The following is a 10,220-nucleotide window of genomic DNA, read 5'->3' as shown; positions in this document are numbered from 1 at the left end:
CCCTCCATACACGTGTATGGAGGGATCTCCCTCTTGCAAAGCTTGTCTTGTAAGCTTTACAAGAGACATATAGAGAGGAGCTCTCTCTAAGGCAAAAAGAGGAGAGACAAGGTTAGACTTAGGATTTTTAGAGAGCAAAAGCAGCCGTTGTTGAGCTCTTGTTCTAGGGTTAGTGTTAGATACACACTCTATCTCTCTTTCCCTCTTATTTGTAGCACCATTTGTAAAGGGGTCTTCAAGGGTGAGATTCTAGTCCTTTTTTTCCCCATTCTTGCATTGATTTTATACCTATCTTAGAGCTGTTTTTGTGCTTATTGTATAACATAAAAAAGTTCTGTTTTTAGGCCCTCTTTATTGTTTATTAAGAGTGTTTTGTTGTTTGAGGGTTGTTGACCACCCTTAGGCCTCAAAAGGCCTCTTTTTGAGCCATTTTGTGCTAGCTCCGGGATTTTGGTGTTGAGGTCTCTTCACCACTGAAATCTTGAGGGATTTCAGTGGTGAAGATGATGCTTTGAAGTCCCAAGAAGGAGAGGGCCACCCCCTCTCCTTGTTGTCCTTGAAAAGGGCATATTTTGGCCTCTTAAGGAAGCCTATGCTTGAGTGTGTGTTGAGCATGTTTGGTTTGTTTTTCATGCTTATATATCCATAATATAACATGATTTCAAGTTGGTTTTGGAACTCCATGCATGCTTAGCATAGTTGCCATGTAATGCCATGTTTATGCCTTAATATGCCTTAGGTTGTTAGCCTTTGTTGGAGCATGTTTTAGGCTTAGTCTTGTGAAGATTATGTGCTTATTTTGCCATGTTCTAGGTCTGTCCATAAGTGTTTGGGTCGATTTTAGCATGCATTATATAGCTCCTTTGTATTTGGGCTTGTTAGCCTTGAGTATGTGCATGTGTAGCATGCCATCTTTGCATTGTTTTGGTGATTTGGGATCATTCTATATGCCATTTCAGTCCCATTTCCATGCTTGTTGGATTGCCTTGCATGCCTCTTTAATGCTTTGGAAGCATGTGTAGCATTGCTCCATGTTTTGGTGCCTTTGCATGCCTTTGTTTTTTGAGCCATCTAGATGCCATCTAAGTGGTCTTTCGGGCCTTATGTTATGTGCTAAAACTCTGTTTTGGGTCAATAAGCTCATACCATGTTTAGTCTTGCAAGTGTATTTCAATGCTCCTTGGGTTCGCTTTGAACACTTAGACTATTTGTTGCATGTTTAGCTTGATTTGTTGCTTGGTTTGGCACCATCCTAACATGCATTTTCAATGCTTATGTTGCATGCTAATTGTCCATGATTCCCCCTTTCAAGTGTGCTTGAATGTTGTTTGATTTGTGCTCAAGTGTTGGTCCTTATGTGCATGTGTGTGTGCATGCCATTTAGCCCTCACTCTTTAGCACTTATGGTCACTGTTTTAGGCCTTATTAGAGCTGCCTAATTCATGTGTAAGACCACCTTTCCATCTATTTGCATTGCCATATGTATGCTTGTATGCTTGCATAAGTGCTTCGCCATGCCATGTTGCATCCTTAGCTTGTATGCCTAGGTTGCATTGCATCTTGCATGCATTCCTTGTCCCTTGACTTGGGTGATAGGGATTGGGAGTTTTGTTTGATTGGTTTGCATACATTTGAAATCAAAGTTGCATACTTGGTTCTTTGGGCCATCATGCATGGAAATGCGTGATTGGTGGTCCGAGAACCGAGGCACATGTCCCTTTGAGTCATCACAATGATAAGAGACATGGTTGGTGCATACATGCCTTGAATTGTGCTGCCATGCCTTGTTTTGCCCTCTGTTGCTGTGAGTTGCAGGTTCTGCAGGAATACTCTGCCGACCGGCAGTGTAATGTGCCGACCGGCAACAATTTCTCTGCCGACAGATTCAATTTTGTGCTGATGGCCATACCACACTGCCGGTGGCAATTTCAATCAGCCGGTGGTGATCCTCTTTGTCCAAGGGATCAGTCCTGAGGCTTTGACAGCCTCCAGAGGAGGAAAGGAAGGAAAACAGAGGCAGCCCATGCATGGTGGCGCGCTTCCCGAGGCATTTTCCTGTTTTAATTAATTTATTTAATTTGTTAATTAAATTAGTTAATTTGTAATATTAATTAGCTTGCGTAGTTAATTAATTTGTAATATTTATTCGGTCCCTCCGAGCGAGGGCAAATCTGTAATAAGTGTGTGTGGGTGGTGTGTATGTCTTCCAACCTCACTTCTTTATTCCCTTTTACTTACCCGCTTTAATGGTTAGTATTAGGGCACGTTTAATTTAGCATACCTCATGCTATGCATGTGTGCATCCATGCATTTGTATTGCATGCATTAGGCTCGGTACATCACGCTAATTGCATCAATACTTCAATTCCCAAACTGAATACGTGATAATTGTGCATTTTCACATGACATGTTTAGGATAGCCGAGCCTATTCTAGCAACACTTTGTATGCGATGCATTAGGCACTTAACATGGACTTGGATCATGCATATTTGCTAACAAGTTCTCTGTTTTGGCACGGAGTACAATGTAAGTATTTATGCTTTAGCATATCGCATGAGTGTGAACGTTGCCATGACAGCATGCTTAACATGTGGCTAGATGCTTATGTGTTAAACTGTTTTGAATGCCTGTGGGTGAAGGTTGGATTGTTTGAGTTGGAAAAACTCATTGAAATCCGTGTTTTAGCCTACCTGCGGGTAGCAAATCCAAAGCATTTTCAAAACCTACGGATATGCAATGTTTATTTCCAAATTAGGCAATCTAGTCTATACTTGTTTGCCGTGCGCATAACATAGTAATTCTAGGCTAATAATTGTTTTAAGAACACATAGCGTTTTCAAAATCAGATATCACGGTTAGTAGAGGCCGGTCTTTGGACCGGGCGAAAGGGGGTGCTCATAGCTGACCTTCCCCGATCGTACCCAAGCTCCCGAGCCGAGACAACTCCGGTGATGACGGACATGTGGCCTTCGGCACCGAGTCAGGGTTTCCTAAATTTCCCCATTTTAAAAATATTTAGGTGGCGACTCTGTATCTGGCAAAGCAGTCCATGTTTGGCACTACTTTTTCAAAAATCTGTTTCTCAAAACGATTTGCCAGATTTGGACTCTTTGGTTCAGATTAAGAACCGTGACACAAAATCGAGTCCGAACTGTAGCATGAGGTCCCCCCCGCGGGCGCGTCTACAGCAGGTAGCGGCATTTTCATAGAAGAACATAGCAAAAGCTGGGGCAAAAATAGATTAATTTTCTAATTGCAAAACAGAGCAAAATTTGGCAGCAAACAGAAAGGTTTCAGGGAGGATGTTCTCATTTGTGTGCGCACGGCTCTTCGTCTCCCATTCTAGCCCGTTAAATTAGATTTTAATAATTGGTGTGTTGTAATTAATTAATTAGATTCATCCAAACTTGTAATAGCTAGTTAATTAGTTTACTTTATTCATTTGGTGTTGTAATAATTAGTTTAAGTATGACATTCATTCGAACCCTCTTGTACGAGGACAAACTTGTAATATTGTTTATGTCTTCCAACCCCCACTTCTTTCTCTCTTTTATTTACTTGCTAATGATGGTTGCATTCATGTTTTGATTTCATATCAGTACCACGTGTAAAATATTCATTTTTGTATGCATTGGGTTTTGTTCATCATTCTAACATTGTTATCATTTCCCACTTCCTTGAATATGTGCGTTGTGCATGCTTTGAGTTGATCCATGTGACATGTTAAAAATAAGCCGAACCTAGTAGTTGCATTTTGTATGTGTTGCATTAGTCATTTGTATATTAGAGCATGCATTTTTCTAATTATTTGCTTCTCTTTGGCTTGCCTCGGTTGAGTACTAGGTGAGCATTTGTTGGTTTAGCATATTGCATGTATGTTAGTGTTGTCATATCAAGCATATTACCATGAGGTTAAGTGCTTATTTGATATATTTGCTTGAATGTCTGTGGATGAAAGCTAATTTGCTTATATTAGGATGATTTGATTGATGTACATATGAGTTTACTTTTTCAAGTAGCACATATTCAAAACTCTTCTCAAACAAATATGAAATCAAAGCATTTCAAAGTGAGTGACTTAGTCTATACTTGTTGGTCAAGACTTTCCAAATAGTTCGCACTCCCCTTCCCCCTTTTATGAACACATAAAGCCACTTCGTGTGCCATCCCTTGATCAATGAGGGCAACCCCACCACTAATCCTTTCCCAGACACCGCTTGAAAGGCCACCCATGTCTCTTGCTGGCTTGACGCCTTGTAGTAGGAGAAAAACTCGTCCACTGACATCTCTTCCCCGTCAGTCACTCACAACCAAAAGACCGCATACGCGAACAAAATCTTCCATGCGTTGGCATTAATTGCCCTGGCGCCGCCTCCAAACGGTTTAGCGCGTCGGTCACAAGTTAGGGTAATGGCAATTTCAAGCCCTCCCAGAACGCCTCCTCATATAGTGTAAACTCCGTCATCCTAGCGTTTGACGCCCTCTCCCTCGCTGTTGGTAACCTCAATTCCATGTTTACCAGAATTTGGTACTTTTTTCGGATCTCCTCCAAGTCTTCCATTGTCAACGACGACCTTTCAGCCTTGGTGTGCTAATGGTCGGGGCTACCTGCACTACAACAAGTTGGATCTTGATTGACAATTTTTTTTTTTTTTTTTGCTCTCCAAAGAGCTAATTTTGTCACTATTTCCTCACCGGTTTTGTCATTGAATGTTGTCACTAAAAAGCGCCGTGAGGAAAAATAATTTTATCACCAATGAAATTACTTCAATGACGAAAAATTTTGCCACCAATAAAACAGCATTTTGTCACCAAAAATCTTCATTTTCATCACCAAATAGTTATTCAGTACCATATTTATAACTTTAGTTGACAAATAAATTTGTCACACATGTTGATCATTGATGAAGAAATAATTTCATCACAGTAAGATGTAAAGTTGACAAAATTTTTCGTCTCCAAAAGTCATACACAGTTGACGAAATATATTTCGTGGCAAAAATATATATATGTGACGAAATTTTTAGTCACCAAACAACAAAATCAATAAAAACTTTCATATATAAGCTGCAATAAATTTGTCACAAAAAATATTTATTAGCGACGAATAATCACTTTGTCATAATAACAAGTACAAATAATGAAAAAAATCTGTCACTAAATTTGTTTTATATTTTATATTTCAATTTAAATTATTATTTCACAAATATCCCTGCTCATATCCCAATAGCCTTTTAAATGTACTAAGAAATCCACTAGCTCTTATACACCACTCCAAAAAAAAATTCACTAAACAATTTATATTATAAATAAAAATATATCCATCAAACAAATTTGATAATAATCCATTAAGTACAAAAAAAAAAAAAAAAAACACCATTAAAGAAAATCCCAAAATGAACTAACGTGGAGTCCACAAAAAAAAAAAAAAAATCAATACTCGATCTTGATTTGCAACTATAACTAAATATCAGTTCAATAAAAAAAATTCAATACTTGATCTTGATTTGCAAGTATGCTTCCAAACATCATTAAAACCCAATCTACGAAGAAAATAAACAAGAAAAATATTAACATATTATCAATTACATTGTATAGACCTCTCTATCCATGTCAATACAAATTATGTACACAATGAGTCTAGCTTAACAACTAGAAGTTCCTTTGTACATGGCAAGCTCCTATTAATCACATCACTAACTTAGAGCAACTCCAACACTACCTAGCAAAAATACACAAAAAAGTAAACACATAGTTTTGTCTCTACTTTAGTTAGTGTGTATTTTTACAAGGGTCATGCTAACTAATGAATCTATTTTCATTAAATACGTCTTGAAACTTGTTAAATCTTAGTTAATAATTAGTGAAACTACTATACTTTAATTAGTATATACTAACCAACATGCGAAAAATAAAAACATAAAACAAGCGAGACTTACCAAAATGGCGATCTACGAGTTCATGGGATACCTCCTCCTCTAAATTGTCCTTTGAAACCTTGCTTCTTAAGAAACTCCATGATGCTTAATGTCATCTCCAAATGCTCCTCAAGCAACTCATTCATCTTCCCTATCACACTATTTTGTGCTTGAATTTCCTCTTTTTGTGCATGAATTTCATGTTTCTGTGTTGTAATTTCCTCTTTTTGTGCGGCTGACATCATTATCTAAGGGATAGGTCATGGTGGTCTGTCCATCCTTCTTTCTACCAATCTCTCCACCCGGTACTTCTCCGCTAAGGCCACCCCATCATCATCCCCCAGGTGTCATAGCAGGGCTCTTTCTTGTGCCATATCCCTTACATTTCTGTTGTAGGGGTGAGGAAATTTGAGATGTGAAATAGAGGGGAGTTCGAGGCTATAAAGGAGGTGAAGTCTGAAATGTGTTGGTTTTTGGCAATAAGGTATGAAAATCGCACAAGTTCGAATGCCTAAGGTTTGCCTGTGTTTCGAGGGTTGCAATTAAAAATTGCTAGTTTGAAAACAATTTCGCCAAGTGTGGAAGCAACCAAAAAGACAGCTAACAGAAGTAGCACAAAATATCTAGCCTTTTCGCCTCCAACAAACGATTCAAACTCCCTATCAATAGCCTAGACTATACCTGGTGAATGGCCACGATTACTCCCCCCACCACTAACTCTCTCTCCTCTTTCACGTCTATCTCTCATCACATCATCACACGCACCTATGCACTTCGAGCCCCGTGCACCATCAAAGTTGTCAAGTCAACCTATCTGCCTTCAGTCAGTCATGTGGTTCGTCGGCTGCGCAGTCAGTCGGTCGCCTTACTGGTCAACCAGCTCACAGTTGGTCACCTTGTTGATCAGTCACCCGGCTGATTGACCACCCATCAACCTGCCCGCCCTCGGTTAGTTATTTGGTTAGTTGACAGCCTGGTCGGTCGAGTGCCTTGCCGATCAGCCACCTCACGGTCGATTACCCTGTTGATCAGTCACCCGGCCAGTCAGCCACCCTTCACCTCGTTCTTACTCATTGGATCAGACATCTCGGTCGTCCATCTTCACAGCTAATCACCTCGCTGGTCGGTCTCCCCGTCGGTCGGTCACCTTGCCAATCGATCCCCTCGCCAATCGATCCCCTCGACACTCTTTCACCCTCGATCGACCTCACCTGCCCACCCTTTTACTTGTTTGGTCCCCCTTTTTCGTAACTTGGGGGACTACCTTCACCTCTCTATTTCCCTTTGTTGGACTAAAACTGCACTTGAGAATGGGGGACTACTGATGAACGTAGCCCAGGAGGGCCCAACCCATGGCCCAAGAAGGCCCAACCCACCTTTGTCCTAACCCTCCTAGACAGTCGCATGTTTAAAGCCTAATAGCAATAAGAAGTCGATACTAGCCCAGGTCCAATGTATAGGTAATATAGTATAATAATACATATAAGTTAGTAGTTAGCTTGTCAAATGTCAGGGTAATAGTATATTTACTATACATTATGCTAGGGACGATAATATATTTTATATGTATATATATAGTGTTGAAAATATAAGTAAAAGACTGAAAAAGTCTATGTCGGTGTTTACTATACATTCAGTTAAGGGACAATATATAATAATAATATTTATTATTTACATATGTATAGTATTGGTATTTAAATGACAGAAATATAAGTAAATACCGAAAAAGTCCATGCCGGTGTATTTATTATAAATTTGGCTAAGGGATAGTATCTAATAATATGTAGGGTAAATTACAAATACATCCCTTGAGGTTTACTTAAAATACAGATAGCCCCCTGTGGTTTGGAAAATTACAAATACCCCTTTATTAGAATTTTTTTATTTAACAAAATTAAATAAAAAAATGAAATTCATAATTTCTCTCCTATGCAACGATAAAATTACCTAAATTATTAATTGAAACATATTTTTAACATCATTGAAGACTGTTAATTGACTTGATGATTTATTAATAAAAGAGGCGATTTGTTATGAAATTAGATTCGTATTTTAATTTCAGGGGATGGAATGTAATTTTCAAAATCATAGGGGACGATTCGTATTTTAATCAAATCTCAAGAGGTGTATTTGTAATTTTCCCTAATATGTATTATTTACATATATATATATATATATATATATACTACTGGTATTTAAATGACACAAATGAAAATAAAGACTGAAAAAGTCTATACTGGTGTATTTTATAGCGATCCCGGTTTTTCCTTCCATTGTATACTGTATTCTGGACTTGGTTCCGTGGATTTGTTTTTGTATCATTATCACTTCCAGCCTTTCCTCTTTGTATTTAAATCTTGGGTTGTGATGGGCAGGTTTGAAACAGGTTGGTTGCACTTTGAAACCAAAAGGTGATGTCCAGATTTTGGCCTTCACGCTCGAGCGGAAGTTTTAACGCTCGAGCGGGCTCTTCGTTGTTGCTTATCCGCTCGAGTGTGAGTTTTGACGCTCGAGCGTGTTTTTCCATCTCCCAGTACTTTACTCTGCAGTCCCTCCGCTCGAGCGGATAGTTTGACGCTCGAGCGGGTACCATCGCCTGCAAAACTTCTGGAAGTGTGCAATTGACGCTCGAGCGGCTCTTTTTACGATCGAGCGTGAGTCTGTGTCTGACGCTCGAGCGGGGATTTTCACGCTCGAGCGGGGAGTCGACTACATAAATCCGAGACCCGACTTTCTGGATCATTTTTCATCTCCCTTTTGATTCTAAAACCCTAGAATCGTCTTCTCACTCTTCCTACACACCTTCTCTCTTAGGTTTGATCTACCTAGAGTGTATTTCTACCCTAAGTTCTTTGTTAAAAAGATAGAGTGGGTCGAGGGCTTCCGTTTAATCTGAACAATCTTGGGTTTGGAGCACTTTGGTTTTTCGTCATCCTCTCCATTCGAGTTCTTCGCTTCGAGGTAAGGATTTCCTACTCCATCTTATAAGTTTTGTTCTAAGTTTGGTATTTTGATATGTTGGGAGCACTTTGGTAATTTTGGGAAAAACCCTAGTTGTATTGATAAATTAATTTGTATAATTAATTTAAGGAAATTGGGGAATTTGGTTAAATTTATGAAATTGAGGAATTCATTGATTAATTGGTGTAGTTGGATAATTTAAACCACTCGCCTATTGAATAATTGATATATTTATTTGCCAGTCTAGAAATAACTGTTTTGGGCTATCGGTGGAGGATAGTCGTGATTGTTGTAGACATTGCATGTGGATTAGGGATAACTGAAACTAATCACATTGGTTAAGCCATTAATTTTGACTATTAAATTAATACAGAAAATATGTGTATTGATTGAGCATTGCATTTGCATATTGTGTGGAAGGAGATAGGGGATGTACTCCATGGTTTAGGGGAAGATAGGGGATGGACCTCTAAACCGGATTTTGTTTGGGAGGAGATAGGGGATGGACTCCATTAGCATCACTATTATGTGTGCTTATTATATTGAAGTGTTTTTACATGTTATTGATACAGCACTAAAATGTGTATCAAACGGGAAGTATGAAGTGTTTTGATATGAGCCTGAGTCTCATTTGTTTGTTGATATTGGAAGAATGTGAATTTGATATATATATAGTACACTGTTGCAAGTTTGGCCAGGTTCTGAGCCATATTGAATTAATATATTGGAAAGTAAAACGTGTCTTAGACATTAATGTCATGAAACTGTATAAAGATATAACTGATTATCTTGGTTAACCAATTATTGAATGCTATTGCTTTATTCAATGCTTATATTTGGTTTAGTATATTTCTACTGGGCTGTGGCTCACCCTTTATGGGAACATCATTTTCAGGTTCAGGTGATAAGCTACCTCCAAGGACTTAGCTTGGGAGGGTTTGGCTTCTGGATTTTGAAGAAGACTATCTTTAGTTAATTGTCTTTATTTATTAGTACATGTAAACATTCAAGCCTAGGGCTTTTCTTGTATTGAGTTAGAACTCATCTTTTTGTATCCAAGTGTTGGCTTGGAAAGATGTAAGCCTGTAGGGCATTTTATTCGATGTTACATGTAATGCTTTTATTTAGTAATACTCTGATGAATGAATTAATAAATTGTTTTCTTTAAATAATGCATGTCAATGATATATATATAATGGGTTTATTTTGAGGGCGTTACATATTTACTATACATCCGGCTAAGGGACAATATATAATAATAATATGTATTATTTACATATATATACTACTGGTATTTAAATAACAGAAATGTATACAAAGACCAAAAAAGTCTGTGCCGA

Source organism: Camellia sinensis, chromosome 9 (genome assembly GCF_055761805.1).
Source record: "Camellia sinensis isolate YWXY chromosome 9, ASM5576180v1, whole genome shotgun sequence".
Classification (NCBI taxonomy): Eukaryota; Viridiplantae; Streptophyta; class Magnoliopsida; order Ericales; family Theaceae; genus Camellia; species Camellia sinensis.
The sequence above is the reverse complement of the archived record's forward strand: the minus strand, read 5'-3'. Positions refer to the sequence as shown.